The sequence below is a fragment of the Silurus aristotelis genome, assembly GCF_946808225.1.
Source record: "Silurus aristotelis genome assembly, chromosome: 6".
Lineage (NCBI taxonomy): Eukaryota > Metazoa > Chordata > Actinopteri > Siluriformes > Siluridae > Silurus > Silurus aristotelis.
In genome coordinates, this window is record NC_139579.1 from 11,279,191 (window position 1) to 11,303,818 (window position 24,628).

Here is a 24,628-nt window from a genome sequence, read left to right on the forward strand (position 1 = left end):
GCTGGGAAGGATGTACTGCAAGTTAGAGCAATAAAGGATGGAGAGGGAAATGTGTTGACTAGTGAGGAGAGTGTGTTGAGAAGATGGAGGGAGTATTTTGAGCAGCTGATGAATGAGGAAAATCAGAGAGAGAGAAGATTGGAGGATGTGGAGTTGGTGAAGCAGGATGTAGATAGGATTAGTAAGGAGGAAGTGAGAGCAGCGATTAAGAGGATGAAGAATGGAAAGTCGGTTGGACCAGATGACATACCGGTAGAAGCGTGGAGATGTTTAGGAGAGATGGCAGTGGAGTTTTTAACCAGATTGTTTAACAGAATTCTGGAAGGGGAGAGGATGCCTGAGGAATGGAGAAGGAGTGTGCTGGTACCGATCTTTAAGCATAAGGGAGATGTGCAGACCTGCAGTAACTACAGGGGAATTAAGTTGATCAGTCACACCATGAAGTTATGGGAAAGAGTAGTGGAAGCCAGGCTGAGAGAAGAGGTGACCATCTGTGAGCAACAGTATGGTTTCATGCCGAGGAAGAGCACCACAGATGCCTTATTTGCTTTGAGGATGTTGATGGAGAAGTATAGAGAAGGACAGAAGGAGCTGCATTGTGTATTTGTGGATTTAGAGAAAGCGTACGACAGGGTGCCGAGAGAGGAGTTGTGGTATTGTATGAGGAAGTCAGGTGTGTCAGAGAAGTATGTGAGGGTGGTGCAGGACATGTATGAGGACAGTGTGACGGCAGTGAAGTGTGCAGTAGGTACGACAGACTGGTTCAGGGTGAAGGTTGGACTGCATCAAGGATCGGCCCTGAGCCCTTTCCTGTTTGCAGTGGTGATGGACAGGTTGACGGACGAGGTCAGACAGGAGTCTCCCTGGACTATGATGTTTGCAGATGATATTGTGATTTGTGGTGAGAGTAGAGAGCAGGTTGAGAAGAGCCTGGAGAGGTGGAGATATGCGCTGGAGAGAAGGGGAATGAAAGTCAGTAGGAGTAAGACAGAGTACATGTGTGTGAATGAGAGGGAGGGCAGTGGAGTGATGCGGTTGCAGGGAGAAGAGGTGGAGAAGGTGGAGGAGTTCAGGTACCTGGGGTCAACAGTGCAAAGTAATGGAGAGTGTGTTAGAGAAGTAAAGAAAAGAGTGCAGGCAGGGTGGAGTGGGTGGAGAAGAGTGACAGGAGTGATTTGTGATAGTAGGGTATCTGCAAGAATGAAAGGGAAAGTTTATAGGACTGTGGTGAGACCTGCGATGTTGTATGGATTAGAGACAGTGGCATTGAGTAAAAGACAGGAGGTGGAGCTGGAGGTAGCAGAGCTGAAAATGTTAAGGTTTTTGTTGGGAGTGACGAGGATGGACAAGATTAGAAATGAGTTTATTAGAGGGACAGCACATGTAGGATGTTTTGGTGACAAGGTGAGGGAGGCGAGATTGAGATGGTTTGGACATGTGCAGAGAAGGGACATGAATTATATTGGTAGAAAAATGCTGAAGATGGAGCCACCAGGTAGGAGGAAAAGAGGAAGGCCAAGGAGGAGGTTCATGGATGTGGTGAGGGAAGACATGCAGGTAGTTGGTGTGAAAGAGGCAGATGTAGAGGACAGGGTGGTATGGAGACGGATGATCCGCTGTGGCGACCCCTAATGGGAGCAGCCGAAAGAAGAAGAAGAAGAATCAAATTAATACAATACACTTGTTGATTAAACTGAGTAATCAACTACATTAGAGTGGGTGGAGAAGAGTGATAGCAGGAGTGATTTGTGATAGAAGAGTATCTGCAAGAGTGAAGGGGAAAGTTTATAGGACTGTGGTGAGACCTACAATGTTGTATGGTTTAGAGACAGTGGTATTGAGTAAAAGACAGGAGGTGGAGCTGGAGGTAGCAGATTGTTTTAGTTGGGAGTGACGACGATGGACAGGATTTGAAATGAGTTTATTAGTAAGACAGTGCATGTAGGACGTTTTGGAAACAAGGTGATGGAGACGAGATTGAGATGGTTTGGACGTGCAGAGCAGAGGAGGGACATGGGGTATGTCTGTAGGAGAATGCTGAGGATGGAGCCACCAGGAAGGAGAAAAAGAGGAAGACCAAAGAGGAAGTTTATGGATGTGGTGAGGGGTCTAGCAAATGGAAATTATTTATTAACTTCTTCTTTCGGCTGCTCCCATTAGGGATCGCCACAGCGGCTCATCCGTCCTTATAACCCCCAGTCATCTACATCTGCCTCTTTCACACCAATTACCTGAATGTCTATTCTGAATGTGTTATTAAATAATTTCCATTTGCTAGACCCCATTTGTGTAATATAGATGTGTTTGTATGTGTTTTACATTTAATATAATTTTTTCTAAAGATATGATCTACTTAACTGTTCTACTTATTTCAGGATACTTTGACAAATGTTTTAATTCCTTTCATCCTTCATTCATTCACTCTATATGAGAAATTGACAGGATTTTCTCATTTTAAGAGCTAGCATTAACGATGACCAGGAAGTGGCTGCGATTTCGTGCAAAACAATACACTACAAATCTCATGTCCGGTTCGGAGTGAGAAACTACAGCGACACTGCGCTAACTCTAGTTTCTGGTTTTTACCACTGACAATTGTTGTGTAAGCTTTTAAGTTTAATAATAATTTTTAAAAAGTGCTTAAAGTGCGAGGCGGAGACTAAACAAACTTTCGGTCCATCACTTAATAAGGAAACAAAGTTCCACATGTAAAAATGATTGCATGTACACGTGCACCAAACCTTGGCCTTGATGCATGGCTTTTTTCCCCTAAAAGATGGTGAGACCGTTCAAGCATTAGTAGAAGATAGAGGGAGCGTGGTGCCATGTGTGATGAGATAATAGCTGTAAGGCAGAGGAGTGGTGTGTCATGAAAACTTGTCATGCATTACTAGAACAGGGAAGACTCTTGATTGCTGCCTTGATTTAGCCCTGAGAGATGGTGAGACGAATCAAACAGTGATAGAGGATTGGAAAAATTGGCATGGGAGAACTTAGCTAGGTTGAAAACAAGTCAGCTGCATTCTGGATCAGGACAAATGTCCATCTTAAAAGGAGCAAATTGCAGTTGTCCAGTCTAGACATACCTATGGACTGAACAAGCACTCGGGTGGGCTTAATGGAAAAATGGACAAGTGATTCTGATGTTGTACATAAGTCGACATTAACATGTTTGTAAGCACACACGTCCTCCATCATTCATTAAGGTGTCTTCACCATCAATTAAGTGAAGGACAGTTTGTTATAATGTCTCCCTGCTGGTTTCAAGACAGACATCATTTATTAATCGGATTAAATATCACACAGTAAAAAAAAGATTCTTTGTACATCTCAGATTGTTAGAAAGCTTGGGCCGGAGCACAATCATCCATGTTACATCACACCTAGAGCAGAGAAGGTTAGAAAACTTTGAACCTTTAGCACCAAGTCTTCATCTAATAAACATGTCTTGTGAATCCATTGGGGTCTGTAAAGGCTGCAAATAGTGCCACTTTATATTCATCTGGAGGGTCTTTTTTTTCACTTCGAGAGCAGTTTCTTGTTAAATACATGAGTTCTTTTGCTTAGTCTGATGTACCAACAAATGTCATTGTTGCAGTAATTTTAAGCAAATAAAAAATTTTTTCTCTACCAAGATTAAAAGATTTTCTGAATCAAAGAAAACATGTCAGAATTTTTTTCAGTCAAATGCTGGCTCTGAATTCAATGTGACCCTGAAAATAATTAGGGTCAAACAAACCAACAAAAATTGGAAAATCGTCATGATAGTAGTCAACATTGTACATATATTCATAGAAGAAATTTGATAGAAAACATTGAAAATACTGTACGAGTTAAATACGAGTCAAATTTGGGATAATGTTGCAGAAGAAAGAAAGAAAAAAAATATATATATTTTTTCTTTTTTACTTTTCTACCTGGAGGAAAGAGACCTACGTTGACCTCACTTCTTTTTGCTGCATGTACTTTCTGAAGGTTGAAACTATTCTATACAGGTTGCCAGATCATGTCTAAAGGTTATTCTTAAACCAACTTATACGGACTCAAACAACATAAAATTGATAAAAATGGTGGATAAGATCAGCTGCCATTTAAAAGTGTCCCTGATTTATAGCTCATGCAAGATATAAGACAAAGACAAAAAGTTCTGATTTTGTTTACTTTAAAAGTTACCCAGCACACCAAACACTACAAGATATTCTTTGCTCATTTAGCACTTAGCAGACACCCTTATCCAGAGTGACTCAGTGATCTCAGTTATACAGCTGTGGTGCTTTAATTTGAACACATAACCTTCTGATCAGAAGGGCAGCATCTTATCGACTGGGATACCACTTCCCTGTGTTCACTTTGAACATTGTAGCCAGATTCCTATAACCTGTTGCAAGGTTCTAATTAGGGGTGTAATGGTACACGTAAACATACCAAACAGGGCTTCCGCACTTGGGTAGTGTTACTGTATTTTTTTATTTTATTAAACTTGAAAACATACACAACAACGTCAGGGGTTTAAAAAAGCAATTATAGTTAGCGCATTGTTATTGTGGCTGCTCACTCTGTACCAGAAAATTAGTTTTGTAGTGCACTGAAATAGGATTTGTAATGTGCCAAAATATGATTTGTAGTGCGTTGTTGAACTCAAATCAGTCTAGTGATATGGATTATTTAGTGTTTGCTTCAAAAATTCCTTTCAAAAGAAGAAAATCCTTGCAATTCTGCATAATGGTTAAACAAAGAATGGTAGGAATGAAGACATTTGCTGGAAAGGTATAACAAATTTAAGATTTGGAAAATCTTAAATGTGGATAATTTAGGTCTAGCAAATGTCATCTTCTTCTTTTGGCTGCTCCCGTTAGAGGTCACCACAGCGGATTATCCATCTCCATACCCCCCTGTCACCACATCCATAAACCTACTCTTTGGCCTTCCTCTTTTCCTCCTTCCTGGTGGCTCCATTCTCAGCATTCTCCTACCGATATACCCCATGTCCCTTCTCTGAACATGTCCAAACCATCTCAATCTCGCTTTCCTCACCTTGTCCCAAAATGTCCTACATGCACTGACCCTCTAATAAACTCATTTCTAATCCTTTCCATCGTTGTCACTCCCAACGAAAACCTCAACATCAGCTCTGCTACCTCCAGCTCCACCTCCTGTCTTTTACTCACTGCCACTGTCTCTAAACCATACAACATCTCAGGTCTCACCATAGTCCTATAAACATTCCCTTTCACTCTCACAGATACTCTATCACAAATCACTCCTGCCACTCTTCATCTTCATTTAACCTGGTACAATGTAGGTATTTCTGCTTGAGCTCCAAAGCTGGTTTATCTGGTCAACAGATTTTCCTCTTTATCTCCAGATTCTCCAGACCTGGCTCAATAGATGGTAATCCTAATCCATGTAAGGATTCCTTTTTAATACTTTTCTTCACTGTTTATAGGACTTAAGACTTCTTTAAGATCTGTTCATCATAATGTGCCCCCATTGGGAACATTAAACATCTGGGGACATCTGCAAAGTTTACCCAGTTACACCATACAATACAATCCCATTCATCCTTAAAAGGAATCATCTGAACACCTCTCATACTGTATAATGCTCACAAGCTTTACATCTCAGGCCGTAATTGGAAATGTAGCTTGATTTTTAACTTTTACTCATCGCTACATGGACACTTTGGATAGACAAAGAGAAAATCCGGCTCCTTTGGAATGCACAATTGGGAAAATTGCACATTTGCCTTCCTTTTTTCACAGCGTATGCAGTTCTGCGCAAAGTCATAGCAGGAGGTAAGAAAGGCAGTGCTTATACTCCTAGTTGAGAGGTATTATAAAAAAAAAAAAAAAAAAGAGTCAAAGGATGGAAAACAAAGAGACCTTGAAGGGATAAATTTGCAGAAAGGAAGCAGGAAAGAAAAATACAGGAAATATTCATATTCAGCAGACTGCAAAGATAAACAGCACCTTCTAAACTATTATTTCGTATAAACAGAAAACGAGGAGGTTTAAAAGCTCCTTATTGACTTTTCTTTCGCAAGGTGCACGGGTGTACGATGCACCAGCAAAGGTTCTTGGTGTTGCTATACTAAGAGAACGAGTGGGCGGGGAGGAGTCAAAGCTCACCCCGAAAGATCACGTCTTATTTTGAAACAACCCTCAAATGAGTCACAACGTGCCGTGACCTTACTGCCCGGGTGACCTTCTGTGACATGTTGAGTGTTGCGGTGGTAGTCTTAGGTAATGAAGCTGTTCTTATTTTGCCTGAGAAAAAAAATAATAATAAAAAAACCGCCTTACACCCTGTCCTCCACACATACACACTCCTCCTACACAGCTAGTACACCTTTCAGGCAGTTTCTCGCTGATCTCCATCTGTAGAAACTCCTCTGAACCCCTGTGGGGCGTTTTTAGTCAAAATTATTCCAGTTCGAATAAACCTTGATGAGGCTGAGATGAGCAGACCTGGCAAAGACTCACTAATGTGGCAGCCTCTCGTTCTTTCTCTCTCTATTCCTCTCTCTTTCACTCACTGGCTCATTTTCATGTGAGTCATCACCTTGCAGCAGTACTTTCCTCAAATCGGTGTTCTGTTTCTGTAGTTAATGGCCATCATGTCACTATGAATATCCATCATCTGGATTGGTGGGAAAAAAAATATAGGGGGAGGGGATGGGCTTGTAATCCGTTAACTTTTTTTTACCATGTTTGTGTCAGAGGCCATTTGGTGTCTGTCCATCAGGAATACATTCTGCCAAACTGAATTGAGCCGATCCCTTTTCCTTATGTAATTAGAAAACATGACTGGGTGTAATTACCCACCAAGAGAACGATAGAGCCGGGGATGAAGGACTGAAGATGCTCCCATGAATCCAACATGAACTAAATGAGGATTGACAGATACATCTTATTCAAAGACCAGGGGGATTTGACGTCCTGCTCCGGTATCTCTCATGATTTATGTAATAGGTTAAAGGGGCACAGATGTGATCTTACTTTCATTTAGGACACTATTGATCTCAAGCAGAACATGCACTTCATCCACAAATAGTCATACATCATGGTTTTATAATATCGAACCGATACATGCACTTGTTCGTTGCCGCTTAAGGAAGTAATGAAGTGTATATATTAACAAATGGACTGACTCATTTACTGTAAAAATAGCAATGCTAATAAATGGTAATAGTTCACTAGGTTTGTGAAAACCACTAGGATACAGTGGTTTCATCTGATCCGCATAATATTTCTTTGGTCCACCGAGTATTTTATTGTAATAGGCATTGCAAATCGATGTTGTATCCTGACAATTTGTACTTACATTAAAATACTGATCCGACTGATTTACACATTTTTGTTTAATATGTACTAAATATTATATGTTGCATAATAGTGTGTTAAGAAGGTCAATATTAAAATCTATAGACACCAGAGGTGCAAAGAGTAATAAAATATTTGACTTAAAAAAATCTTCTAGTAAAAACTCAGACAGTGTGCGCACGCATTGAACATCTCTGGTATTTTCTGCTCAGTGAAGAATCAAAACACTTTAATTGGACACTGCATTATTAAGCAGTAATGCTCATATTTAATGCAACATCAACAGATCTACTCTAAAATATAAAATTTTTATTCATTACATATGACACAGGTATTTGAGCATTAGAAAAGTCGGGCACCAATGCAACGCAACAGTACAACAATTATTTAAACTAAAGATATAAGTATTAACTTAAATGCTTGTACAGGTTTGATGTAGAGTTTTTAAGCTTTACTCAGTAATTTATATAATTTAAATTAAATACAATATTTCAAACAAGACGTACTTGGGTAAAATCTTAAAAACTACTTTAATTAAAAAGTAGAGCAACGCACAAAAAGAACGACTCAATTACAGTAGGTGGGTAAATGTAATTCGTTTATTTCCACCTCTGATGGACACTACGGCAAGCCCTCTATCTATATTGTTCTCCATCCTTTATTTAAAAGCTACTCCTCTTTACTAAACAGAAATTTCCCATTAGAATAAAAGTCTTTTAAGAAATACAATGTACTAACAAAACATAGAATATACTGCATGCAAGTATTGTAATAAAACATTTCAAGCAAGTAATACTAACTCGACAAAAAAACTTTTAGTTTTTAGGGAAAATTTTAGTTAGATCTTTGCAAGACTTCGTTCCATGCCTGCTTCTGCAGTTTCTGATCACCTGACCCCCTGACTGGTTTCTGTGTATGCTTTTCGGACAGTTTATTAAGAAACATTCTTATCCTATATCCTGTATTTATCCTTATTCCTTGTTGTATAAAAGGATTGTTGTACCTTTGGGGAGAATTATTTTTTTTTTTTCCTAAAAGCAGGAGAACCGGTCAACCGAAGAAGAAAAGGTCTCAAGGGGAAAAAGGGTCAACATTCTTTTGTTCTTTAACACAAACCTAGAAACGGGAAGAAATTATGTGAATATAATTTTTGTATACTAATTTGTTTGGATTCATCTTGTTTAATCACTAAATGTAACAAATGAAAGGTCCAGATAATTGTATTTTATTTAATTTTAATAATAATAACACAAATACTGGTATCGGTACAGTACAGATATAAACGATAATCTTCTTAAGTAATTGGTATTAAATTGAATAGAAAAGAAGTGGTTTTGCATTTTCCTAGTTACCAGTTCTGTCAGCCTTTATGCAATTTGTGCATGAGCTCAGCGATTTTATGATGCATTGTAATATTAGTTGTCATTATACACCTAAAGAGAAGTATTTTTCTTGAATATGGCATGTGAATAATTTCAAATGTAACACACTGCTTTGAACTCACCAGTATTAACTGATATTAGCTGAAAACTAGCCGATTTTACTATCTTACATGCATTTGACAGATTGGCCTCAATTTCTGTCAAGAAAATTGTGAATGGTTTGAGATCATTAATGTAAAATAAAAGAAGTGTTGGGTCAACTAGGGCAACAATAGACAAGTATATAATTTGCATCACTCATCACTACAGGTAGTCTCTGACTTACAATGGAATCGTAAATTGAAAATATCACAAGTCGAGACATGGCCCAGCCTACCCAGGAGTCTTATAGGATGACGATCAGTATCAGAAGCAGAATTAGAATCAGAAAGTGCTTTATTGACAGGTATGTTTGCACTTATAAGGAATTTGTTTTGGTGACAGAAGCATCCAGGTTCACATTTTCTAAAGTAAAAAAAAAAAAAAAAAAAAAAAAAGGAAATCAAAAAAGCTAAATAAAGTATAAATGTTATTGCACATTTTTTAATATAGAAAATAGTGTTATTGCACAAAGAAATGGGGAAATATACGTAAAATAATTTCGCAAAACACTACAATTTTATCGTACTGTATAAACTATATAATGTATATTTATCTAACAGCGGGTGCGTGGATGAGCGCCGGTGGAGCCATCCATGCACCATCTTACCTCAGAGACCTCATTACACCTCACCACGCTCTCTGAGATCTTCCAGCATTGCTCAACTGGTACCACCTTCTCTCAGAAAAAGAGGTAAGTATAACTTAAGGTTCTTCTTTGTTCTAGCAACGAGATTGTGGAATAAACCTTCCTCTAGATGTCCGAACAGCAGAGTCTCTCGTTAAGTGATGGTTGAAGACCTACCTCTTCCTGAAACACTTAAATTATCACAGTCTAATTTTAATTCTAATAGTGTGCTGTATAATAAGTTTGTAATCTTGAGTACCAGTGTAGATTTATTCATTGCTAGAGACACAAAGCACTTTTGTACGTCGCTCTGGACACGGGCGTCTGCTAAATGCCGCAAATGTAAATGTAAATGGAGGATCAATACATAATATATGCAAGAGCTAAAATTGGGCTTTTAAACACCAAAAACAGCGAAAAAAAATGAACAACAGAACTCTGTCGACTGCTTGCGGGAGAAGCGCACATCCTGGCAGCGTCCCAATGAATCGTACTGCATATATGCTGCTAACAATTTGCCAATTCTGTAGCCAGAAATCTAACAATTTAGTTTTATGATTAATAATTTTTAAGTTAATGATTTGCGTATTAATTGTTTTTTGCCAGACACCTTTTACAACTAACTTTTATCTCGTTTATACATCTGAGCATTTGAGGGTCGATGCTTAAACATTGCATGTTAACATCTTACAGACTGATCTCCTGGAGTGTTTAAAGGCTCGGGCATGAAGAAGCTGGTGTTGGATCTGTGATGATCGCAAATGTTGAGCTATTTTATGAGTTGCTCAGTTCCTTTTAAGGTTTCTTCCTTATAACATCTAAGGGAGTTTTTCCTTGCCACAGTCGCCACGGCTGCTCATCACTGATAAATACACAACATTCACCTTAACTGTTGATTTCTGTAAAGCTGCTTTGTGACAATGTCTGTTGTGAAAAGCGCTATAGAAATAAACTTGACTTGACTTGATCTACTTGGTGGTGATAATTGCAAAGTGATTCAATACAAAAAATGTTGGCGCAGCGGATGAGTTTTCAGTTGCCAATGCCAGCAAGCAGCTCCATCCTCTCCTTGTCCCTCCTTAAACTTAAAATGGTAGAAATGTAAGACTGTTAATATCAAATTGAATGCAAGAAAAAATTCTTTATTGTAAAGGTTGTAACACATTATTAGCTGTTAATAAACTTGTATTTATCAGTAATAAACTTATGCGATGACTTTAAACATTGGAATTTTGACAATAATTAATGCTTTCACACTGTTTTGATACGTATGTTCTATGGACAAAATTTGGGGACACCTGACTATAAGATTCATATGTGCTTTTTAAACACCCTATTTGTGATTTGTGCTTATTCACAAACAAAGGTGTTAGTAAAGCCAGGTACTTATGCAGGTGATGTAGGTGAGGTGAGGAGGCCTGGGGTGCAATCAGTATCCAAGTTCATCCCAAAGGTGTTCAATAGGTTTGAGGTCAGTGCTTAGGCCAATCAAAATCTTCCACTGAAACCCATATCTTCATAGAGCTGTCAAATGTTTGGGTCTTCTAGCTCAAGTGAAGGGAAAATGCCATGCTACTGCATCCCAAAACACTCAAAACAATCGTGTGCATCAAATTTGGTGATAGCAGTTTGGAGAAAAGAACTTCATATGACTGCAAAAGTCAGGTGTCTAAATAAATTTGTTGTTAAAAATGTATACAAACGATATGTATATTTTATTCTTAATGCATAATATATCCTCGGTTTCAGACTTTACAGCCTACATATTGACTTACTGTAAACTATGTCTCCAAATAGTCTTTTGATAAAAAAGATGATATGCAATAATACTGTGTACATCCTGACATTAATTAACAAAACGAGCCGTATTTTCAAACGCGGTAAACCTACCTTCAAGGTAACGCAAGCAGACGGAAATTGAGTCATCTCTCCGCATTCCACTTATGGCGCGAACATATTTCACGAGGGATCCAATGCTAAGGGTTCGTCCTCGAGCTGTGGCATATGGAGGAAACATCTGGAATTATCAATCTTGACTGATTTAGAGGAAACTCTAGACAGCCGTTAGGAGGAAGGCAATAAAAAAAAACCCTGAAATAGGAATCCTGCACTTTCTTACATGATTAGGCCTAGAGCATCCTTATCCCCCTTTCCCACCCCTCCAAAACCCAACCCTCCACCCCCTTTTCAATTCAGTGGTAGTAAGGTTATTTAAAAGAATGTGTACGTTTATTGCTGATAAGTTAGTTCCTTATACGTGCTTGGCAAGAACCCGATTGCTATTCAGCGCAGTGAGGTGATTTTTATTTTTTATTTTTTCCTGCAAAATTCAGATGATCAAATTTTGCTACATCACAGGGATTGAAATTTTCTTTTGCACCACAGTTTTTCTTTTTCTTATCTCCATCGAGATAATATCAGGTTGAAAGTGAAACCCTTTTCAGATAGGTGGAATGGAAAGAGTTAGAGTGAGGATGATCAAAATGACAACATATTTGCATTGATATTGCATCTGATCTCTCAGCTCATGTTCCCATATCCAATTTAATACATTCCTAGACCTTTTTGGAAGCAGTGACATGAGACCACTGATTTTTGGTGGGACATTATGGCCCAGAAATTGACACAGCTTCTAAAAGGTGAAGTCGATATGAAACTGGGGTCAGTTATGAAACATAACCTTTGGAGTACAGAGGGTTAAGGGCCTTGCTCATGGGCCTAACAGTGGCAGTTTGGTGATACTGGGGCTTGAACTACTGACCTTCTGAGCAGAAACCCAGAGCCTGAACCATTGAACGACCAGCTCCCTAGGGCTATCACACTTATGTTATGGACTACAATAGCACTTTTGTATGTCGCTCTGGACAAGGGTGTCTGCTAAATGCCACAAATGTAATGTAAATGTACTACATACAGTGCAACCTCAATACTCTATGACCCGTCACGAGTAACAAAAAATGGCGAGGTTTTGACTCTCCTTTTGATGGTTTCTTTTTTAAGGGGAATTGTACATGTACTATACTGTAAACTCAACAAAAATTGTGAATTACTTGTCATAAATGTTTTACTTACTACTTTAAATGAATAATACAATGATAGAATAGTTTGTCAAACATTTGTATGTAATTTATTAGTACAAACTGAAATGTTACTCCGATTCTTTCGAGTCACTCACGGCTTTTTAACTATCGGATTTTTTTAATAGTCCGATTCCAAATGAAAAGTCGTAAACTATCGAGGTCATGAGTATCGAGGTTCCACTGTAATGAATTACAGCTGTAATAAAGTCACAACATCCAGACATCCAGGGTGCAGTTTAGAAGTAAATTTTGAGTGATTTCTGACCAGTGGTGAACAGTAACTAAGTAAATGTAATTCTTTACTGTACTTAAGTAGCTTTATCTTTTTACTTTAATGAAATATTTAACTGGGGAAGACTTTTACTACATTTCAAAGTCCCATATCTTACTTTTTGCTCCAGTACATTTTATAATCCTTTTTATTAATGAGCTCATAATAACTGTGTATCTACTTATCAACAACATACAGTTTAGCATCAGTTCAACAGCAAGCCGAACATTTTAAGAGGAATAAATGATGGAGGAAACTCCTGACTCGAACTCGCCACACACGTGACCTTATTTGTGCGATTATTTATTTTTTATTTTTAAAAGGTGGTTTTGGGCTCAAGATAATTTGAATAGATATCAATCAGTGTTTGACTTATTCATATCATTCTTTTAATAGATTTGTTTGCTGAGAGTCTTTTTAGAGTCTTTTAACATATTAAAAAATATTAATAGGAACATTATTAAGTTAAACATGCTTCGAGTTAAACATGCTCCTGAGGCTCCAGTGGCCACTGTTCCTGCCCCTCTCCCCTTTGTGGATCTTCCCACTTCATCCAGGCCTGCCTCTGGATAGTGTTCTCTATGACTGAAGGCCACTCTGTGCAGCTTTCGATGGTTTCTCATCGACGCCTTGGGTGGTTCCATGAAATTACGGAGTAAGAACGGGTGCTTTGAGGATGGATTGCACTGTAGTTAATGTCAACAGTCTGCTACACTGACTCAGGACTACTTTTTGCTTCTGATCATCATCACTGCACCCCGCAACATAGTATATCTGCTACAAATGGACATTCAGTGCAACCCAGATGAGGATGGGTTCCCTCTTGAGTCTGGTTTCTCTCAAGGTTTCTTCCTAATGCCATCTCGGGGAGTTTTTCCTTGCCACAGTCGCCACCGGCTCGATCATCAGGGACAAACTTACTTATAACGAACATATTCACTTTTAATCACCACATTATCTGTGTAAAGCTGCTTTGAGACAATATTAATTGTTAAAAGCGCAATACAAATAAAAATGAATTGAAATTAATTATATCAGTAATAAATCATAGTACTTTGGATACTTAAGTACATTTGAAGGCAACAACGTTTGTACTTTTATAGTACAATAATATTTGCTGCTATAGAGCTCTGACATCAACCCTATAAAAACCTTAAGTATGAATTGGAACACTAAGTGCACCCTAGGCATCCTCACCTCACCTCCAACAGTACAGATTGCCCCCAAAGTTACGATGGTTCGACTTACGATTTTTCGATCTTAACATTGACGATAGCGATACGACAAAATTTGAAAAATATTGATAATTTCTTGCAATAGGCAGACGATGTCTTATACTGTACGTTGGACGCGCAGCTGGGATGAGCGTATCTCTCACCCTGTAAGATGCCCCACTCTCGCTAGCGGTCGATGCAGTAAAGTGGTCTCACTGTGTACTTTTTTTTATGTTCCAAACAATATTAAACAGCAATTTTAGTGATAAAAGCATGTCTTCCAAGCGTCCAAGTATGTCTCCTGCTTGTAGTGAGAAAAAGAAGAGGAAAGATATCAGTTTAGAGCAGAAAATTTAAATGAAAAATCAGCATGAAGCAGGAAACACTGTCACAGTCATAGCACCATCTTTAACTTACGATATTTTTGACTTACAGGGTTTGTCATAACCTATCTCCATCGTAGAAGTAGAGCACTACCTGTACTTGACTTTACTAACACCCTTGTTATTGAATGAGCACAAATCTTTAAATATAGTGAAACATCTAAACAACGAAAGAGTGAATTTTATTATAGGAGCAAATGGGTACTACATATGGAATGACGTTTTTAAAAAGCACATAATAATCCTATGGTCAGGTGTCCACAAACATTTGATTATATATTGTGCATCTTTAAATGTTCTTCTTCTTTCTTTCCTACCTGAATGTAAAACTGGTTTTGTACATCATCAACGTCTGCCGCCGTTTGGAATAAAGAAATTGGATTTATTAATTCATTTTCTCCCGCTTATCCGTGATTCGGGGGCAGCAGTCTAAGCAGGCCCCTGCCTTTGACTGCTGCCCAATCCTCACAGCACCATCCCTTACGGTCCCTCCTGCAGGTGGTGAGCCCACGGGAAGGCGGCCCCACGTCACGGACCTTGATATTTCCCTCGTAAGAGACCCCTGGTGCATAGAGGGTTAAGGGCCTTGCTCAAGGGCCCAAGAGTGGCAGCTTGGCGATACCGGGGCTTGAACCCCAGACCTTCCGATCGGCAACCCAGCGCCTTAACTGCTGGAGCCACCACTCCCCCTCAAAAAATTGTATTTAATTCCATATAATTTTTCTCAAACAAAATCTTGGCGGGCGCAAATATTTTTTTTCCAAACTACTGTGGGCCATCCGGATGTGAAATTGAGACCCTGGAAATCTTGTCGTTATCGGTCCAGCTTGCTGCTCCTTTTCCAAGGAAATGTTCGTAGAGAGAATGAAACCAATTTTTCAACTGCTAGGTGCAGCATTACTTATGCAGCAAAGTGCAGCGGTGATTATAAACGCGGAAAACGAGCAAAATTCATAGTAACGATACAATGTTAACGTTCAAGGTGTATAGTCTTGAAGAATCATTTAAAATTAATATTCTATTATTTTATGTGTTTATGTAATTAGCTTTAGAAACACTAAAACAATATTTACTGGATAGTAAAAAACCACGAGCAACAAAACGTGCAACCTCTTTATTAAAGTAATACGAGCCTCTACTCACAAGTGCTTTGGAAAGTTGTGTTCAGGGTCACGGTGAGTCAAGAGCACTGGATGTCTGGAGGGAATACATTCTTGATAGGATGTCCATCACAGCCCATACATTTCTATGGGGAAATGTACCCTCAAATGTACCCTTTTTACCCTCAAATGAAACTGGACACAGGATCGAATCCAGATTTCACTGTTACCCTGTAATAAAAAAATACACACACGGAAATGTAGCTGCCTGAGGACAAGGTTTTGGAACGAAGAAAATACAACAGTTGCAATAAAAAAAAGAAATGAAGTGGCAGTGAAAAGTGCAAAGTTTCAGTTCTGGACAATCGTCAATCCTGGCGACGCAGCATAAGATGCTTTAAAATTTGGTCAATACCATTCTTGCAGAAACAAGAATGATTAAATTATGATAGAAGGAAAAAAAGATCAGTTCAGAGTGTAAATCGCATTCTGTACAAATATGCAAGCACATTATTACACGTCAGCAGTGGTGCACAGTAAGTAAATTTTTAGGCTACTTTTTAGTTTTACTGAGTATCAAAGATATAAGAAACCTTTTCCTTCACTTAACTAAATTTATGATTCAATATATTATATGTACTGAAATTATATACACTAAATATAAACAGTCAGACCCTGACCTACGACCACTTGACTTACGACATTTCGGAGATACAGCGGTTACCTCCGACAGAAAAAATAAAATAAATAAATAAATAAATAAATAAATAAATAAATAAATAAATAAATAAATAAATATAAATATATATATATATATATATAAATATATATATATATATATATATATATATATATATATATATATATATATATATATATATATATATATATATATATATATATATATATATATCAGTGGTGGGCTGTGCATTTGGTATCTGGGCCCTCAGTGGGGACCTAATCCACCTCTTAATACCACCACTGTCATGTCGCAATTATAGAAACAATCAATACAATACAAAAAAAAATGCATAACAACACGTGGCATTAGAGAGAGAGGAATTTCACATATGGAGGGTAAATACCATTTTACTAAAGCAAGAAACCCAGTTAAGACTCCAAACCTCTACATTACATCCTCAACTGTGCACCTACATCATCTGGTGCAGCTCAGAACCAATATTTGTCTAATAACATGACAAAAACATAAACAATGTAAATAAAATACATCCTCCTCACCAGAGATGCAGACTCATAATGTGCAGCGCTCCTCAGAGGCTGTAATCCAGTTGTACCGCTCGTATTCACTGGTCTCGAAGTGGAGAACAAACCCTTTCCCGGGTTGAGACATGCTCGCTTCGGGGTTGGCCGACCTCCTCACCATGTCTAGCTTTTCTTGAAAATGTATTTTTAAGTATGTCTGAGACCAAATAAAATTATCTTGGGTTAGGCATAAAAAAGTCTAACTCAGATGTATTATTGTGCAGAGCTACACACGTGTTTTACCAGTCAAACTTGGCTGTAACAGTTTCCCTCTAACCAACCAATCAGAGGACAAAAAAATGCTGACGCTATTCTGGGCCATCTAGCTGCCCTGTGAGGCAAATTTAAAATCTGATTGGTTAAAGAAACAGAGCTATTTCCTAAGGAGACTATGGTAAAAAGGCTGGCAGTGCAGACATTGAAGGCCGTGGGCAGATTAGATTGACATGGCAGCACATAGAGACTGAAATCTGATTGGACAAAAAATCTTACATCCACATACACGTACTGGAAGCAGTGCAGCCAAGAGAAACGCTACGAAATAAAGATATAATATTTTTTATTTACTTTGTACTATGTAAAAATCATTTGAATGTGTTTACAGTGCCTCTTTATGTCTTCCTCGGTATGCATCATAGAGTAGTCACTCTTCTCGGCTTACGACCTGATGGACTAATGACTGGTTTTTCGTATTCCCTCTTTGCAAGGCATTAGAGAAGTATTGCTTTTCAAAAACATCAGCACCATCACACTTTCATTTATTTAATCCTCTCTTTGATACATTTTAGATTGGACATCAGTTCTCATGATTGCGTCCCTGTGTTTCCTCACCTTTACAGTAAACTGCTCCCGAGGAGACATGAGCACCTTGTACTGTAAATCTCACCCAACTGTCAACGGCTGTGCTGCTTAACAGATTACACCACTATTCTTTCTGATCTGGATTAATATGCTCTGGACCGAAGGCGTATTTTTCACACTAATTAGCAGCTCGGAGCTGATAGCTTTTCATTTTGGTTATCGATTGCACCAAGCCAGAAGTCCTGCTCTGCTTGTTAAACTGATTTATATAGAACAGTAATTATTTTCAGGTTCGCAAAAAAAGAGTATGGAAGGACCGCGGCCCTAATATTAGCAATCTGATTACTTTGATTAGGACACAAGGACGGCAAAAGCTATATAGTAATAAGGGAGAAATAAAATAAAAATAAAAGTTCACCATTAAGCAGAGATCTCCAGCATGTTGTCTTGTTGTCTTGTACTTGAATTTCTTTATTAATGAACATCATACGTTTTTCATGGGCAATAAAGTTTTTTCCCTTGACTTATGAAGGAGATGCGTTGCCATGACCCCAACGTAAATGGGTACATAGCCAGCCTACCCAGTAGTCCCTAAAGAATGGTGATTAGTAGTGTACTGTTATAAGATAATAATTTAACAAAATTGACCAAAACTGAAAAATATTTCAGTACAGTACATCCTGCTGTGCAAAACATAAAATATTTGTACAGTTGTGTCGTATTGCTATGTTCATCATAAGATCGAAAAAAAATCATAAGTCAAACCATTGTAGCTCTGGGACCATCTGTATTTAGTTTTCTTTCATCCACATTGCAACCACTAACAGTATTTAAAGAAAAATTTCTACCATATTAAATAGATGAGAAACTAATCAAATAGAGCTACTTGGACAGTTTGGGAAAACAGATAAAAAAAAAAATTATCATTGAAATGATGAAGTCCTTATATACCTATAATAGGTCTTAATTATGATTATAGTTCTCAACCATCCAGCCTCATAACACCTTCGAAATCCACCAAAAACACCCAAAAATGGGCAGAAAATTTAGAAATTAGAAAATACAGAATTCTTTTATCCCAGGGGGAAATTTATAAAAGGGAGTTCTTCTATCCTTTCAAAGGGAAAACAGTGTCATTTGGTGTACACTTAGTTACAGTACATCCTTCTAAATGCAAGTTTAATTGCTGGAGCTTCTGTGTACTGGATGTTGGGGCAATGAGGAAAATCTCAGTCTTATCAGTATTTAATAATAGAAAGTTATGAGTCATCCAATCTTTTAATTCTTTAATACACTCGGTTAACCTGGTCAATTGAGATGTTTTGTCTGGTTTTGATGATATAGTTAGTTGGGTATCATATCAAAATATTTATTTTTAAATTTAATATATCAACTACCAATTTATTTCCATAAATACGTGATTTGACTTCAGGTCAATAATCATCTTTTTAGTTAGAATAACCAAAATTGAAATATTTTTATATATTTAAAATAAAACATTTTAACTATAAACTACTAGTTCAACAGTAAAAGACCTGGGAGTTATTTTAGACAGAAACTTGTCTTAAAAAGCATATCACCTACATTACAAAAACAGAAATATTGCTAAGCTAAGAAACATGGTGTCAAAATCTGATGCAGAGAAGCTCATCCATGCATTCATGAACTCCAAACTGGACTGTTGTAATGCATTTCTAGGTGAATGTCCTGCATCATTAATAAACAAGCTACAGTTAATAAAGAATTCAGCAGCCAGAGTTCTCACATGGCCGAGAAAATATCACTATATAACCCCAATATTCTCATCCCTACACTGGCTACCTGTTAAGTTTCGAATCGACTACAGACTACTGCTTCTTACCTACAAAGCCATAAATGGTTTGGCTTCTATGTATCTATCCCATCTTCCAACACGCTACAATCCGTCACGCTCTTTGAGATCTCAAAACTGGACTTTTAGTAGTTCTTAGAATAGCAAAGTCCACTAAAGGCGGTAAATCATTCTCACATTTAGCTCGTAAACTTTGGAATAGTCTTCCTGACAGTGTTTGTGGCTCAGACACACTCTCCCAGTTTAAGTGCAGATTAAATATGTATCTTTTTAGCGAGTCCTACACATAACACACATCACATATCATAACCTTGTGCTCCAGAACATCTGATCACAAGCACATTATCAACTTGTGCTTGTTAATATTAGGAACAGCAGCTACGCTAATTCCTCTCCACTGTTTTTCTTTCTCTACCCAAAGTTATGGACCTTCAAAGAAGTAGATGCCGACCCTGCAAACATCCCGAACCATCTAAAGACGTACCAGCGCCATTTGGATCCCACTTCATGTAGAGTTTGGACATTGGAACTCTCTGAATGTTTAAAGGCTCTGTAATGGAGGAGTTGGTGTTGGATCTATGATCATCTCAAATGTTGAGCTATTTTATGAGTTGCTCAGTAACTCCTGGTTCCACAACATCAACTGACTGTAAAAGACTGTAGAAAAGACATTACTCATAATCATACACTCCGGTACTTATGTTAGTTCTCACTCTCCGGTGTTTTGTATTGTTTTTAGGATTTATATTCACACTCTTAATATCACCCTGATGGGGATGGTTTCTCTCAAGTTTTCTTCCTCATTCATTTAGGGAGTTTTTCCTTGCCACTGTCGCCCCTGGCTGCTCATCAGGGATCAACACACATCATTCACTTTAATTTTTATCCTGTAACGTTACTTTGAGACAATGTCCATTGTGAAAAGCGCTATAGAAATTAAATTAAATGAATTTGAACTTTACCTGCATCTGCATCCACTCTCCAGTTATTCCTGACTGTCTGGTTTCCTCTCAATCTTTTCAAGGTTTTTCATCTCATGGTGGTAGCTCAGTGGTAAGACATTAGACATTGGCTCATATGGTCACAAGTTTAAATCCCACCACTACTAAGCTACCACTTCTGAATCCTTAAGCAAGGCTCTTAGCACTTAACTGCTCAGATGTAAGTTGCTCTGGATAAGAGTGTCTCAAACTACCATAACTGAAAATCTCAAGCAGCTTTCCTTTACCTCCATTACTTCTGGTTTGCTTGTTAGGGAATGCACTTATGTATTCAAATTGTATATTCTTTATTTCTTGCTGTGAAGCTGTGAAGCTCAGGGACCCAAGAGTCACAGCTTTGTGTGGCTAGGATTTAACCTCATGACCTTCAGATCCAAAGTCCAATGATTTAGCCACTAAGCAACTACCTCCAACAGAAATCTAGATAACGAGAGCAGGTAGGTGATAGACACAGAAAATGGACCATGAAGAAATGTGTTGTTCTCAAACTGTAATGTGTTTAACATTGTGTTGTTCTGAACAGTCCATTCACCCAGGTTTGTCTATAGGATGGATTTGCTGATGTGAGTACATTTTGAGATATAAGAGAAAGGAAAGGCTCAGAGGAAAAGGCAAGGAGACGGTTTCCAAAGGACAGCTGCTTTGGCAGTTGGTGAGGATAAGCTTAGACGTATCTATGTCAATCAGAGTGAGGAAGCCAAGCATGTAGTTGAGTTGAATGGATTGTGGAGAAATAGCTGCTGATAGCTGCCACCATCTCGTCCAAGAAATTGTCAATGTCAGGGAGGTGGGTAGTGAGGGTAGAAGGGAAGGTGGATGTGAGCTACGGAGGTGGCTGATGTAGAAAGGACTTTTAGCTGTCTCTCTGGCAAACTTGTCCTAAAAAAAGAGGAAATTGGATGGAAAGTGGAGTCTCAGGATCTCGCTCTCAAACCACTTCCTTTCAGTACCTAATAAGCTAATAGTGATGGGAAGATCGGACTATTTTAGAGACTCGATTCTTTGAAATTTGTTTATCAAACGAACAAATATTTTTTTTGTCATTTAGTTCATTTTGTTTCTTCAATCAGAATTCTCAATAAGCAGATCCCCAACATGTCTACACACCAACTTTGACAATATTTTCCAATATCGAAAATATGACATTGCAGCTACAAATTATGAATAACAAAATGAGTAGCTCACCCCTTATATCTTCTGGTTTGTGTCGTTAGTTATTTTGTCACGTAATTCCCATAATGACTTGTAACAATAATGTCAAGTTTCGGACCAAAAAAAAAAATCTGATCTATTGCATTATGTCTGCTATAAATGGACATTCAGTGCAACCCAGATGAGGATGGGTTCCCTCTTGAGTCTGGTTCCTCTCAAGGTTTCTTCCTTACGCCATCTCTGGGAGTTTTTCTTGCCACAGTCGCCACCGGCTCGATCATCAGGGACAAACTTACACTTATAAAAAACATCTTCACTTTTAATCACCACATTATCTGTGTAAAGCTGCTTTGAGACAATCTTCATTGTTAAAAGCGTTATACAAATAAAAATTTATTAAATTGAATTATGTAGCGTCTATAGGAGATAAAAGAACGAACGACTCGAATCAGAGAACTTATACAATTACCTACTCAATTCTGCTTCCTGTGTAATGCACTGCATAGTGTATTTGGGAGTCACGTGATAAATAAACAGACGACTCGGACTAGAAGAGTTGAGAAAGCCGAGAGATGAACTACTCAATTCTGCTATTGTTCTTCAGGTCACGTCCAATCACCATGTCATAAATAATTTTCTTATTAAATTTGTCTTACTTAAAAGGAGCTGGGTAAGTAGTGTCATAGAACTGAAAAATAAATCTTTTCCCAATCCAATTTTTTTCCCATTTGTTACAGATTGATCTTATTATTATTTCTTTCCAACATCCAATCCACCATAAATAGATTTTTTATTTTTATTTTTTTACAGATTTTGGGTATCAGTGTCATCTCTAGTCATAGATAATAGGAATAATAGGGCTCTAGGACTTTTTGGAAAAAATAATATATTTATAGCTTTACAGTCTTAGTCATAGTTTCTCCTCTCACAAGAAATGTTCCTGAATGTCTAGTCAATACTTAGTATTTCTTTCACTAGTTTTCGTTTTTTTTTTTAAGAGTAAAACTTCATCTAGTTATATTGTCTCAGCTGAGGTTCAGGATCTAATAAAAAGAGAAAACAAGCTTTGCCCATGGAGACAACAAATAATATCGATGTGTCGCACATAAAACGTACAAGAATGTAGCACTGCGGCTTCCAAATGCGGTTACTCCAGACATATTACACACTCCGAAAGTGATGAAGCCATATTTACAGTGCAGTACAATCAAATAACCAGTGATCGCTAATATTACCGTTTTCTCTGCATAAAGTTTCCACATGACATGCTTTCCTCAATTTCAATTTATCTTGAAATTGCACGTCGCTGTAAAATAGACAGGTCTCAATTTTCTCCATCAGTGCGATGACAACGCCTGTTATTTGCTTTAATATATGGAGGAGAAATGTGGGCCAGGCGACAATATCATTTATTGCGATATCTGAATACGTCAGGGAGCGCAATGGGAATCCTCGTGTGCACTCGTTTATGTAAGTATTGTTGTCGTATGCATCCTAACCACTAGACCACCAGGGGACCCAAATATATATATATAATATATTTTCTTGTCTCTTTACTGTTAAATATCGTTTAATATGTAATGCCTGTAGCCTCACTTAAGAACTTCATTGTACAAACTGACCTGTACATATGATAAATAAATGTAAAATTTGTAAGAAACCGAATTATTGAGCATATTGAGCTGTTTGTTGCTTGTGCAATTAAAAAATAATCTAATGTAGAAATATGGATTCAAATAAGGCAGATTTAATAAAAAAAAATGTTTCCATGTTTGGAAGTTATCCCGAATTAGACTTGGCGTAGCTTTTTGTTTTCGCTCTGTGTTTTTCGCATGAGAGAGTGAGAGCGTGAGAGAGGAAGAGATAAAGAGATAGAAAAACAGAGCGGCACTTATTTTCATATCTTACCCTCCGATCTCTTTAATAGCATCAAAGCATTAAGAGCAGCTCATCTCCATAAGACTGTCGTAGCGCTTTTGAAAGAAGCTCGCTGGAGCAAGAATCCGCTCAGAATCGAGATCATGTAGCTGTCATGAGACGAGTGTTGATGTGTGAATTAATTAGGTACCCTATTCCTTTCTGGATATTGTGCACTGGAGCCATTAAATCTGAGATTTATTTCCTGCTCATGCCATCGAACTCTGGGCTGTTCTTGAAAGGCTGACTTCTGAAGATCTTCTTGGGCCGAGTATCTGATATTTTTACTAAGTCTTATTTTAGTAAAAAGCTACTTTTAATTATAAGGAGCTCAGGTCTAGTCAGTTGGATTGAAAAGCCAAATAGAGGCGATGTGCATTTCAATGTGCAATCAATCTGGTAGTTTACTGGTAAAGGCTTTAGAATAATGTATTGGAAGGTTGTGAGCTGCCACTGTTGGGCTTTTAAGCAACGCCTTCTTACCTCTCAACAGCGCAGTTAGATAAATGTGACCATTGTAAGTCGCTCTGAATAGGGGTGTCTACCAAATACGTGAAAACATATCCAGTTCAGGATTTGGACTGCAATCAATTCAATTCAAGTTTGTTTCTATAGTGCTTTTTACAATGGACATTGTCTCAAAGCAGCTTTGCATATTGTAAGAATTATAGGACAAAAATATAAATTTAAGTGAATTGTGTTTATTTATCCCCAATGGGATAAGACAGGCTGGGCCTATGTAGAAGAAACCTTGAGAGGAACCAGGCTCAAAAGGAAACCCATCCTCATTTGGATGACACCAAGCATGTGATTATAAATCATTAAAAACATTACAAACACTAGAAAGTGGAAAGTGTCATGAGCATGAGAGTGTATGATTATGAGTAATGTCCTTTTTACAGTCTTTTACAGATAGTTGAGCTTGTGGAACCAAGAGCTCATGAGCAACTCATACTGTAAATGAGCTCAACATCTGAGATCATTTTAGATTCAACACCAACTCCTCCATGCCAGAGCCTTGAAATGTTCAAAGATGGAGAAACAGCCGAATGTTTTGTAGAATGTTTGAATTGATTAAGAGGTTGTTAATCCTCAAGTACAATGTCTGACATTTTTATGAAGTGGAATCCAACTGGAGCTGATAC